Source organism: Sus scrofa, chromosome 1, assembly GCF_000003025.6.
Source record: "Sus scrofa isolate TJ Tabasco breed Duroc chromosome 1, Sscrofa11.1, whole genome shotgun sequence".
Classification (NCBI taxonomy): Eukaryota; Metazoa; Chordata; class Mammalia; order Artiodactyla; family Suidae; genus Sus; species Sus scrofa.
Window position 1 is genome coordinate 37,184,818 of NC_010443.5, and position 12,297 is coordinate 37,197,114.

The following is a 12,297-nucleotide window of genomic DNA, read 5'->3' on the forward strand; positions in this document are numbered from 1 at the left end:
CAGGAATTACCCTGTGTTTGTGAGGGGTACTGAGGATTCTTCTGACCCTACTAAAGTGCTGAGTTTATGCAGGTGGGGAGTGGGAAATAAAGCTGAGAGCCTGAAATGTGGAGAGGATACATACAGTGCCATTATCACCCAAATAGCATTCTTTGGCTTCAATTTCCCAGAGAAAGTCACCACCACTAAAATCTCATAAATCCTTTCACTTGGTCTATTTATTCTTGAAAAGCTAGCCTTAGTTGATCTATACACAAAACAAGCAAGCAAGCTAAACGCAAGAAAATACCAAGCAGATGGCGTGTGGGTGAAGATATGGAGGAAGTGAAATATTAGCTTTGAAAAGAGGAAGAGAAAGTAAAATATGTCAAAGTGAATATGCATTTGATAAAAGAGAAGTCAAGAATATAAGAATCCTATGATATATCAATTTTAATTACTTCTGACAATTATCATTGTAATACATACGGATTAACAAATAAAATGCAAAAATAGAAATCGCCTATGATCCCATCAATGGAGACAGGAGTCTCAATATTTTGTCACTTTCCTGTCTTTTCTTCTGTGCTGCTATTTTAAAATCAGCATCTTTTTGTACACAGTTTGGTGTACCATCTCATAAAAAAGACTCCACTGTTGCATATGTCTCCAATTTTCACAATACCACCTTTGCTAACAACTAATACTTACATAGTTGCTTACTCTGTGGTAGAGTCTCAAGTACTTTTCATATATTAACTTACCTAATTCTTAATACAATGTGGAAAGTGGATACTATGATTATCTTCATTTCACAGATGAAAAAACCAAGGAGAAATTAACTTGCCTAGGTCCTCCAGGCTCATAAGTGGTAGCAAAGGACTCCAAGCCAGGCAACTGGCTCTAGCATCACCGCTCTTTACTCACCCACAATACCACCTGCCTCCCAGAGACCGTGTACTCATCCGTGTAATTAAGCCTCATCTCTGATTTTTTTTTTTTTTTTATGATGTACTCTTACAACAGAATCACTGGTGCCAAGGAATTCTATGAACTAGACTGTTTTCCCTTAGAGGCATAATACCCCCATTACCCTCCTACCATCTATGAAAAGGGAGTATCACCCAACCTCAACCTTACTGGCATTGCTATGGACTTTTAAAATCTAATTATAGGCGTTCCCATTGTGGTGCAGTGTAAATGAATCCAACTAGGAACCATGAGGTTGCAGCCTCGCTCAGTGGGTTAAGAATCCGGCGTTGTGGTGAGCTCTGGTGTAGGTCGCAGACCCGGCTGGGATCTGGTGTTGCTGTGCCTCTGGTGTAGGCTGGTGGCTACAGTTCTGATTAGACCCTAGCTTGGGAACCTCCATATGCTGTGAGTGCAGCCCTCAAAAAGACAAAAGACAAAAAAGTAAATAAATAAGGTAAAATCTAATTATAGTCTGCATTTCTTTGATACAATGAAGGTGAATTTTTTTTAATGTTTTGTCCATCTGCAGTTCCTGTGTAGTGAAATTTCTACTCCTGCTATATATATATATATAGTAGACTGTTTGTGTCCCCCTCCCCCACCCCAAATTCATATGTTAAAAACTTAACCCTGTGGGTGATGGTAAGAGGTAAGAGGTAGGGTATTCAGGAGGTGATTAGGTCATGAAGGCTCTGCCCTCATGGGATTAGTACCCTCATAAAGGAGGCTCAGAGAGACTCCTAGCCCCTTCCACCATCTGAGGACACAAGAAGTCCATAATCTACAACCTGGAAGAGGGTGCTTACTAGAGCCTGACCATGTTAGCAGCCTGATCTTGGACTTCCAGCCTCAAGAACTAGGAGCAATAAATTTCTGTTTTTTATAAGCCACCCAGTCCATGGTATTTTGTTACAGCAGCCCAAATGGACTAAAACAATTTCTTCCTAGACTGCTTTTTAAAAAGTTCAAGTGTGTTAAATTGAAACTATTTTAGAAGGCGCTATAATTGAAGATATCGGAAGGTTGCTAACTAGTTGTTTAGTGGGAAGCTATAGACGGGCAAGTACCTTAGGGGAATCACCAGGACCCAGGCTGAGAGTTCAGCTATAAACACCTGGGACCATAAGGACTGAGCAGGCCCTCCCAACAGACTAACAGCCTGAAACTTTACACCATACATCAGGGGCTGTACTTATCCAATACCTGGAACAGTCATTACTGCTACTCAGGGCACACGCGATTCCTCGCATCAGCATGTCTGGGGAAACAAATCAGTAAATGTGATGTTTGCTTAGTGAGGTCAGAATTACAGAAAGAAAATGAAAGATCGCAAGGGATCGCACACCTCAGGAGCAGTCTCACACGTTTTTCCTATTTAACATGGCTAGTTTGGTTAGAGATCACAATCCCCACTAGTCAGGGAATTCCACAGGAACAGTGTTGAACAAGCAATAATAAATGCTAAATCCTCTGCTAATCAGTCAACAGCAATTTACCTCGTGCCAGTCACTTTGCCATAAAACCAGGCACCTGGGACACTCTGATTACTTGGCTTAGAAAGAAAAAAACACACTTCAGCCACATATTTAGGAGTCACTTTTTAGGATGGGCTATTATCTCCAGATGGTTCATGTTAATTACCAAGGATGATGGTTAACACTTTTGATTTTTTGAGAGTAACACCATACTTGGAGGGTTTCACCAACTTCTGAGGCAAACCCAGGGACAGAGGCATAAAAGGCACTCTCTCAAAAAAAAAAAAAGAAAAAGAAAAAGAGTTCCCATCATGGCTTATCAGTAATGAACCCGACTAGGATGCGGGAGGTTCGATCCCTGGCCTCGATCCCTGGCCTCATTCAGGGAGTGTTGCCGTGAACTGTGGTATAGGTGACAGATGCGGCTCTGATCCCCAAGTGGCTATGGCTGTGGCATAGGCTGGCCAATTGGACCCCTAGCCTGGGGACTTCCATATGCCGCATGTGCAGCCCCCAAAAGCAAAAACGAAAAAACAATGTGTGTTAACACAATGTTTGAGAGAGAATTAGTAAATTAAGGCAAGGACGCTAAAGAAATGATATGTATTCTGCTTTGGGGGGGGGTGTAGGAGGGTAGAGAGGGATGAATAGTTATGTAAAAGCTGCAGCCTTGGGCTTTTTTTTTGACCAATCATAGCATGTTATCCAAAATCATAATTAATTTTTACTAGAAGGGCAATTTTGCTATTTATGAGAAATGCCTGTTCCCAGTATGGAAACCTACCTGGGACATAACATGTGGAAAGCTCTGTGAGTTTATGGAATCTCAAGTAAGAATGGCCCTAGAGATGACACCAGATCTGAATGTAGGTCACTAATGAAAACAGGAGGACAGAGTGTTCCATGTTTCCTCTTAAACAGCATGGAGAAAAGTCAAATGCAACGCACATGCAGGAAGTGACAAACAGTTTTGCATTACCAAAACAGAGATTTTGAACTTGGGTCCATAAACTGGGACATGTAGGCTAAATGGTGTGTTTAGTGTGTGATGAGACCATGAACTTTCATCAGATTTTTTTAAAGGGTCCCTGCCTGATGGAGGGTGGGGAGGGTGAGTTAAGAACAATTGTGAGCCAAATGCACGACAGGGAGGGGCAGAGGACAAGAGATGAATTCCTCAGGGCCCAAGAGTCCAGGCTAAGATTCATGGTAGACGCCTTCTGTGCAAGATGGGAACGCCTCAGAAGGCTGAAAAAGGAAGTTCAGAAGGAAGACGGGGTGAAATGTAGGGAAAAGTAAAGTGCAGGCAACAGTCCAAAGCATCTGAGGAGCCAAACAAGGGCAGTGGGAATGGAGAGAAGGGAATTGCAGAACAGATGAGAAGATAAAATGAGCAGGCTGAATGTTCACATTTGCTTGTATACGCATAAAATGTCACTGGAGACGTTTGAATTAACTGAAAACACTGGTTGCCAGTGGACAGGAGAAGCAGGTAACCAGGGAAAGAGGATGAGAAGGAGTCCTTTACTCATTCGTACCTTCTGAATCACATTAAGGTATTACCTACCACAAAAATTAAAAAAAAAAAAAATTAAATGGAGGTTATCGGAATGTGATGCCTCTATGTAAAAATCTGCCCACATCTCTCTCCAAACCCCATCCAGTGTTTCAAATTGCTGTCCTGAATTCACATTATTTTTACCTCAAAGGCTCCTGGACTGCACCAATCTCTTGAGAAGGGCCAGTCTCTCTGCTGACCTGGGTGATAAATGTATGAAACCGAAGTTGACACCATACAGATATAAATAACTATTTACCCCGTTAAATTCAACCAACTTAAGAGGTAGTTGTCAAAATACCAGAATGAAGAAAGTCTGATCAATTAACTCAGGGTGCTCAGTCTTTTATGGTAACTAAGAGAGGCTCAAAGAAAAATCTCTGATTTATTAAAACAAAGATGAATCAAATAAATCAGGAATGTGAAAGAGGTCAGATGTGAGGGCCAGTGTGATGAGTGTTAATTTAGGCTAGCCCTTTGGCTAAAAGTGATTTAAAAAAAATTAAATGGAATGAATCTCCTGATCAGCCTAATAATATCATATAAGGCAGGTACTCCAGAAATAACTGACTTAAACTGGTTTGATCAATTTTAAATTAGTCAATAGTAGACATAAATACAATAGTTAAAAAAATAAGTGGAACTAAGTTTTGCAAAACTATGTAACATTGTTTTCCATTTGGCTATATAAGCTCAAATATAGTAAACTTTGGCAATACTTGCTCAAAACATATTTAATGGAAACTATTAAACGTGTTAATCAAAAACATACTGTGTCCAGAGATCAAATCTGCAAATGTTTTCATTTAGTGATTTTGTTTTATATTTTGCCTTGTTCTACAAAGGAAGTGAGTCAGCTTAAAAATAATAAATTCAATAAAATGGGAAAATATAATTAGATAAAAATTGGAATTAAAAAAAAACAAAAAACGGGAGTTCCCTTTGTGGTGCAGCTGAAACTAATCTGACTAGTATCCATGAGGATGTAGGTTTGATCCCTGGCTTTGCTCAGTGGGTCGGGGATCAGCATTAATGTGAGCGTGGTGTAGATCACAGATGCCACTTGGATCCCGCACTGCTGAGGCTGTGGCGTGGGCTGGCATCTGTAGCTCCAATTGGATCCCTAGCCTGGGAACTTCCATATGCCTCGGGTGTGGCTCTAAAAAGAAAAAAGAAAAAAAAAAAAAAAAAAAACCAACAGAGTAGAACAGAAGCTTAAGACCAAAGAAAGGGAAGGTTAGATCATCAATATTAGGTCACAGATTTTTACAGGGTTATTAAAATTAACTTGTAAATTTGACTCCGCATTTCCTAGTTGCCAAATCAGAAAGGGAAATAAAATCAATTATCTAATTCTAGTTTTGCATGATGAAAAAAAAGACACTCAATAGTTGTTCAGGGGAAGTAAAGCTTTTCTTTGGCATTAGATCTGGATGGAACTTGCAAATAAGATGGAACTTGCAAATAAGAGCTGTAGCAGAACTACGATCTTAACCACATCTCTTAAGTAGCATAACAGTAGATTTCTTGAGACTATCTTTATTAATAGAACGCTTCCGTGTGAGCACTGTTTTGGAGGAGGGGTGCAAAGGATACAAAACAAGGTAACCAAAGCCCAAGGTTTCTGAGGACCCACCTAGAACTGGAGGGGACTAGGTAGCCATCATGGCCTTTGTTCAGCCAACTCTCTATAAACATCATTTCTCTCAATTGAGCTCTTGATCAAATTTATGAGCAGACAATTCATGGTCTCTGGCATTCTATATAAAGGGAGACAGTAGGCAACAATTATCTTTCAACCATTAGTTCTCTGTAGTTGAAATTCAACTTTATACAAATTTTCTTTTTTATACTTTTTCTGCATCAATAACAATTTTTCTTCTAACATATGTGAATTGAGTGGATCCTACTGGATGTAAACAATAACAATGAAAACTGGGCTGGGAGAAAAAAGGACAATATGCATTTTTTGGCAAAGAAGGGATAAAGTTTTTGGTAATAAAACCTTAGGAAAGATACAGAAAGAAAAAAAAAAGATAGGGTAAATTCAGGTTTTAGGCTTGCATTCCAGTGGTGCATGTGGAGGCAGGGTGCCTGGAGCTCAGGAGTCAGGACCCAGGTGGTGAGTCATTCAATCGCAGAGGCGCTGCGCATTGAATGCAGGACGAACACAGAAAAATGCCCCCTCCCTTCTGACAAACCGACTGCAAGGCCAGGAGTGCCAGCATAGTCTAAGTATTCGACTTCTCTTTGTTCAATAAACAAATAAGTGTTTATTATCTGCAACAAAGTAAAGAGAGTTTACTGTAACTATAGGGGAGGGCTCTTTTGAGATGTTTAAAGTGAGCAAGGAAGAACAATGTAAATTAAATGCTCAATCTCCTTGACTATATATTTAAGATGTGTAAAACGTAATTATCTTTATTTCATGGGAGAACTTTTGCTCTGTTTGAATAAATTGTGACATATTTTTCAAAGCTCCCTCCCACTGCTGGTTCCCCCAATCTCACGGCATTTTACATAAACGTGTTACTCCCTCACCAGCCAGGAAGAGCCCAACTAGGCTGGAGAAGCAATAGTAATAACTTATAGCTTACCATAGTTTTGTGAAAACAAGGCATTTGGTGAGTATGTAGTAAGGATGGTGAAGACATATTAAAATGACCAAAAAGAAGGAAAGAAAGAAAATAAGTGACCGGGCCATTCCCAGATAATTTTGTTGAACAAAGTGACTGGCTCATAAAACTTACATAACCAGAAAATAAAACAAAATCAAAATAGGAAATATCATAGTGTAAGAGAAAAAAAAAACATGTAAAGTGATGCAGTTATCCTAGATTATTTCAAGATAACATAAACTTAAAAGCAGAAGGGCACTAAATCTTCCAAACCCTTGATTTCACAACGACCCTGGTTGTCAAACTTGAAAACTGATATGCTTCTATACTGAGAAAACCCGTACAATTGAAAATGTATATCTATACCATGTATTTTGAATCATTTAGGCATCACAGACACTTCTAAATGCTTTATTTTTGCCTCTACCTGTAATAAAATACATTATAATTAGGTCAACCACAACAACTCAACTCTAAATTGAGTTAATATGTCACTTATTAACCAAATCACTGTTACCTCTGGAGTAACCTAGAATCTCCTTTCAACATGAATTGTACTTTTTAATTGTATTTTAGAGTTTAATTAAAATAAGTTCGATTACCAATTGGGGAAAAAATGTAAGCTTATAAATGAAAGTAACTTATATTAAGATTTGGGCTGAATTACCTTATTTAATAACACAGAGAAGAATACATATGGTCCTAAAATTATCAAAATTCAACTTGTGTTGGAATAACTGAATTGGACTATTAAAAAAAAAGAAATAATTTTAAAATCCAGTTAAACCTCAATGGCCAGAGGACAAATACATTTTAATCCTAAATTGTCTTTAGATGAAGTTTGAAATATAGTTTATTCAAAAAAAAAAAAATAACTAATGAGTTCCCATCGTGGCTCATGGGAAACGAATCTGTCCATGAGGACACAGGTTCTACCCCTGGCCTCACTCTCTGTTGCCCTGAGCTGTGGTGTAGGTCAAAGAAGGGGCTCAGATCTGGCGTGGCTGTGGCTGTGGCTGGCGGCTACAGATTCAATCCTTAACCTGGGAACCTCCATATGTCGCAGGTGTGTCCCTAAAAAGACAAAATACAAACATACATATCATACGTACATACATACAAAATAGAATAACTAATGAGCGCTCATTGTGCACCAGGCCAAGGGGTTACAAGATTGAACAAGAGGAAGGCTCTGTCCTGGAGTTTCCACAGGTTCATCTTCCAAAGCTCTAAAATCATAATACGTTAATAAAAAGAGTTTACAATCATCCACTTTCCAAAACTCTAAACCTTATTGCTTGATACAAAACTGAAAAATGATTGCCTTTGAAGAGATAATCTTGCCAAAAGCCCTGATATATGAACTTTACACTTGGGAGAGAAAGAATTCATAACCAGTTCCTCAGAAATACATGCGCCCAAGGCTGCCTCTGCTGGCCAACTCCGAGCATCCTTCCAGCAGATTCCCAACTCCCTACACCTGTATCAAACTTACCTCGCTCCTTAAACGCATCCCTTCACGAAAGCAAGAGGCTCCCAAGTAGGCAGCACAGGAATACCCCAGCCTCATCTATCTCCTGAATGTTCGACTTCTAGAAGGGCCTCCTTTAACTGGCCCCAAAATGCTGACTGTAAGGGTTTGAGATATCAGTCTTACATATCAGTCAGCCAGCTCTGAAATACACAAAATCCAGAGCGACTTCTATATGCCGCTAAATTAACGCTTTGAGCGGCTATATATTGGGAGAAAACAGGAAGAAGGCATCTGTTTATCAAGCCGAAAAAAATACGGTGACACATTTCCACCTGAGCTGCTGAAAATCAAACGCTCCCCCCAACCCCCAATAACCCACAAACCAACTCGTCCTCCCCACCCTCGCCCGCAGCGCGCACCCCACCGGGCCCAGGAGGTGGGCGGGGAAGGGTCAAGCTCTCCTTCGCCACCGCTCGGCCTCCGGAGCTCCAGAAGAGGTGGTCAGGTATCCAGGGGCTGTGCCCAGCGCCATTAGCACACCTCCGAGAGCCGCACCGAGCCCCGGCAGGAGGCAAGTTTGACGGGTCCTGGCCCCAGCCCCCCGCCCCTCCCCAGCGGCAGCATCAGCCGCGGGCGGCGGCGAGGGCTGGTCCCCTCCTCACCTACCTACCTACAGGGCGGCTGCGCCGGCTCCTCGGGTCCCGGAGAAGGGGATCCAGTGCACGCATTTCTGGGAGCCGTGGCCTCTGCCGCTGGGCGCGGGGGAGCGCATCCTCCAGGGTGGGTGGAAGGAGGGGTCGGGGGAGGACCGTGTGGTGACGAGGAGCTAGGGCAGGAGGGAGGAACGCCCAGGCGCGCGCCCCGGGGGACCAGCGTCCGGAGCTGCTGGACGCTGCCGCCGCCGGGACTCCTCAGGCCTCTTCCCAAGAGCGGCGCCTGGCCAACCCTGCAGATGCGCCACCGGTCAGGACATCGGCCACGACTGACTCCCTGGCCGGCCGGAGGCGGAGAGCTGCGGGTGGCGCGACGCGGTGCAGACGCCCGCCTCTAGCTCCGCCCGGCCGGTGCCACGCTCTGCGCCCCTCCGCTGCGGCGGGCGCCGGGGAGCTCCGCGGACCCGCTTGGCAGCTCGGGCTGCAGCTGCAGCATCCTCTCCGCCCCGGCGACCTCCGAGCTGGGAGGCTGGGCACCCCCCGCCACCCCCCACCCGCCCCGGCGGCTGCAGCCTCCGCTAAGCCGGCGCAGCCTCAGCCCGGGCCGGGCGGCTCCGCCCCGGAGAGCTGCGCGCGCGGCCTCCGCAGGCCTCGGCCCTTTGTGACGCCTCCCGGGAGCGAGCTCGTTCCGCTCAGGCGGCCGGACTTGGGGCGGCGGATCCTGAGAGGGTCTTCTTACCTCGCCCCGGACCGCACCCCGTGCCGCTAACAGGCAGTAGCCTTCACTCTTCGTGGAGATTAAGCTTTGAGAGCAGAGCTGGAGTTAGAGGGTCTCCCCGAGCTTTAAAGCCTTGAGTTTCCTTCCAACTCGGGGATCACTGGTCACAATAAATTCATCCTGTCTTTTCTGGCGTTGTGTTTTGCAAAGGGGCCCAACATCTCCTCCCCCTTCCCGCTCCTGTCCTCTGTACAGCATCCCGGATGCTGTCAAATTGCAACCATTACAGCAAATTGAGCCCTCCAGGCCAACTCTTGGCAGAGACCCGAGAGAGCCTGGGCTGGGAAGATTTGCATCAGCAACGGGGCAGTGCCTGTTAGCTTCCCATCCCCATTTGGGAGCCGTTCCCTCTACAGTCCCGTGACCAGCACTGCAAGATGATTAGGAGGATTTGGCCATGAGGTTTACCCTCACACACAGAAAAAAAAAAAAAAAAAAAAAAAAAAAAAACACTTCATGGTGGAGCCTGCAGCTGGTCTGATAACATTGGTGTGTCAGAGGCCAAACACCCAGGCACACTAGATAGCGGCCTCCTCTGGCTAGTTGATGCTGCTTATGCTCTAAGAGCCTCCCCAGGAAGGCGGAGTGAAGCGTTTAACAGTGATGGCTTTGGGATTTCAGTTGCAAGTGGTCAAGTTATACTATCTTGCAAAATATGGAATAATCGCCCAATTCTGCACTAAGCATGTATAAAACTGGACCTCGGGCTTACATCTTTTTGGTTTGAATGTGAAGAATTGGGTATTTTTCTTTTTTTCCTTTAGGTATTATGTTAATTGTAAATTATTTTCCAAGGGATATTAGGCTCCTAAAATATAAAGAGCTGATTTCATTGAATCAAAAGAACATGGTTTGGGATCTCCAGAGAAACTGGGCCACTTTCTTTGATGATTCTGAAATCTAAGATTAAATTTTTAAAAAACAGCAAAGAAAAGACAAGTTCTATAGCAGCACAAACTGTGATAAAATCACTAAGACTTCTGGAGATGCATTCTTTTAAATAAAGTGGACATCAGGTGGGGAGCAGGGTAGGAGCTGCATTGTGTATGTGGGTCAGGAAATAGGGCACAGGACTTGACCATTTCCAGGGACTCTGATTGGATCTAGAACCCCAGTTTATTTTCAAAAGATACCTATTATTATTCATGATATTTTGCCCCGTATTCAGAACATGACTATAAGAAGGTATATGTATATATATGATGAATAAGTGACAGAATGAAGTCAATGAGAACTTGGCAGTTGTTTACTCTAAAAACATTTGAAGGAGTTCCCATCCTGACTCAGTGGAAATGAATATGACCAGCATCCATGAGGACACAGGTTCGATCCCTGGCCTCACTCAGTGGGTTAAGGATCTGGCATTGTCACAAGCTGTGATGTAGGTTGCAGATGCAGCTTGGATCCGGCATTGCTGCGGCTGTGTCCTAGGCCAGCGGCTACAGTTCCAATCTGACCCCTAGCCCAGGAATTTCCATAAGTGTAGGGTGCAGCCCTAAAAAGACAAAAAAAACAAAAGCAAAATAAAAAAACAAAAAACATTTATAAAGAGGTCTGCTGTAGAGTGCAGTTTCTGCAGGAAATGCCCATTTAGTTGCAATTCTTAACCATTTTCATCCCTTCATCACACCTTATTGTTTTTCTCTCTATGGATTCCATATTTTGTCAAGAAATAATTAAGCAGTGATCTTTTTTATTAGGCAAAGCTATAACTATGTATTTAAAGTAGAAGCCATCATTGCCACAGCTGTGGTGGAGGTCCCAGCTACAGCTTAGATTTGATCCCTTGCCCAGGAACTTCCATATGCTGTGGGTATGGCCAAAAAACAAAGAAAAAAAGCAGTAGCCAGCAATTATAAAAGATTGTCAGCCTTTCAAAAAACACTGCTTGTAATTTATAGATCCTCTTTATTATCTCCATGAACTCCTCTAGACGGCAGGCTGTATCATATGCTTATTATAAGGTTTTATTACAGTGAAAGTCCTGGTATAATGAGGATTTCAGCTCTTTAGTTTAAAGGTGAGAAAATTCCCCCTTAAAGACTGTTCATTCTTTGTCATTAACTCAGCATTTACTGATCTCCCTAAGCCTTGTCTTCACAGAGAATCAGAAGAAATAAAACCATTCCTTATCCTCTAGATCCATGCGATCCAATACAGTACCCACCAGCCACATGTGGCCATTGAAATTTAAATTAAATTTAAAATGTAGCTTTTCATTCCACTATCCATATATCAAGTGCTAAAGAGCCACACATGGCTAGAGACCACTCACTGGACAGCACAGAATAAAATATTTCCATTATTGCAGCAAATTCTTCTGGACAGCACTGTTCTAAATAGAAGGTGAAATTTTAATTGGGAGATAAGATATAGTATATAAAGTTACTTGGGAAATCTTAGTATGCTCCAGACCAAACCTCATTAGAACGTACTTTTTAAGAACAGGGTAAGCTCTAAAACTTCAGGCTCTGGCTTCAGTCACATCACATGCTGACCTTGGGTACATTATTTAACCTCTGTAAAATTATTTAACCTCTGTAAAAAAAATATTTAATATCTGTAAAAGGGGGATGATAATAGTAACAAATTTCAGGATGGATATAAGGATTACATGAGATAATCCACGAATGATGCTTAGGCTAAAGTCTAGAACATGACCTTCAAGAAAAGTTAGGTATTTTTTGGAGTTCCTGTCATGGCTCAGTGGTTAACAAATCTGACTAGGAATCATGAGGTTGTGGGCTCGATCCCTGGCCTTGCTCAGTGGGTTAAGGATCCAGCATTGGC

General features: G+C 42.7%; 1 protein-coding gene across 9 annotated transcripts in view; it reads right to left on the bottom strand.

The window, feature by feature from the left end:
* NCOA7 (nuclear receptor coactivator 7) overlaps positions 1–9,896 on the bottom strand; it is a 150,911-nt gene extending 141,015 nt beyond the window's left edge. For 2 of the 9 annotated variants that reach the window (XM_021088655.1, XM_021088639.1), the window contains exon 1: positions 9,469–9,896. The gene's annotated coding sequence lies outside the window, so the exon portion shown is untranslated. Of the gene's footprint in view, positions 1–2,154; positions 2,179–5,620; positions 5,745–8,746; positions 9,326–9,468 lie in introns of those variants that run through there. The other 7 variants (XM_021088642.1, XM_005659208.3, XM_005659211.3 and 4 more) reach the window with 7 other exon arrangements.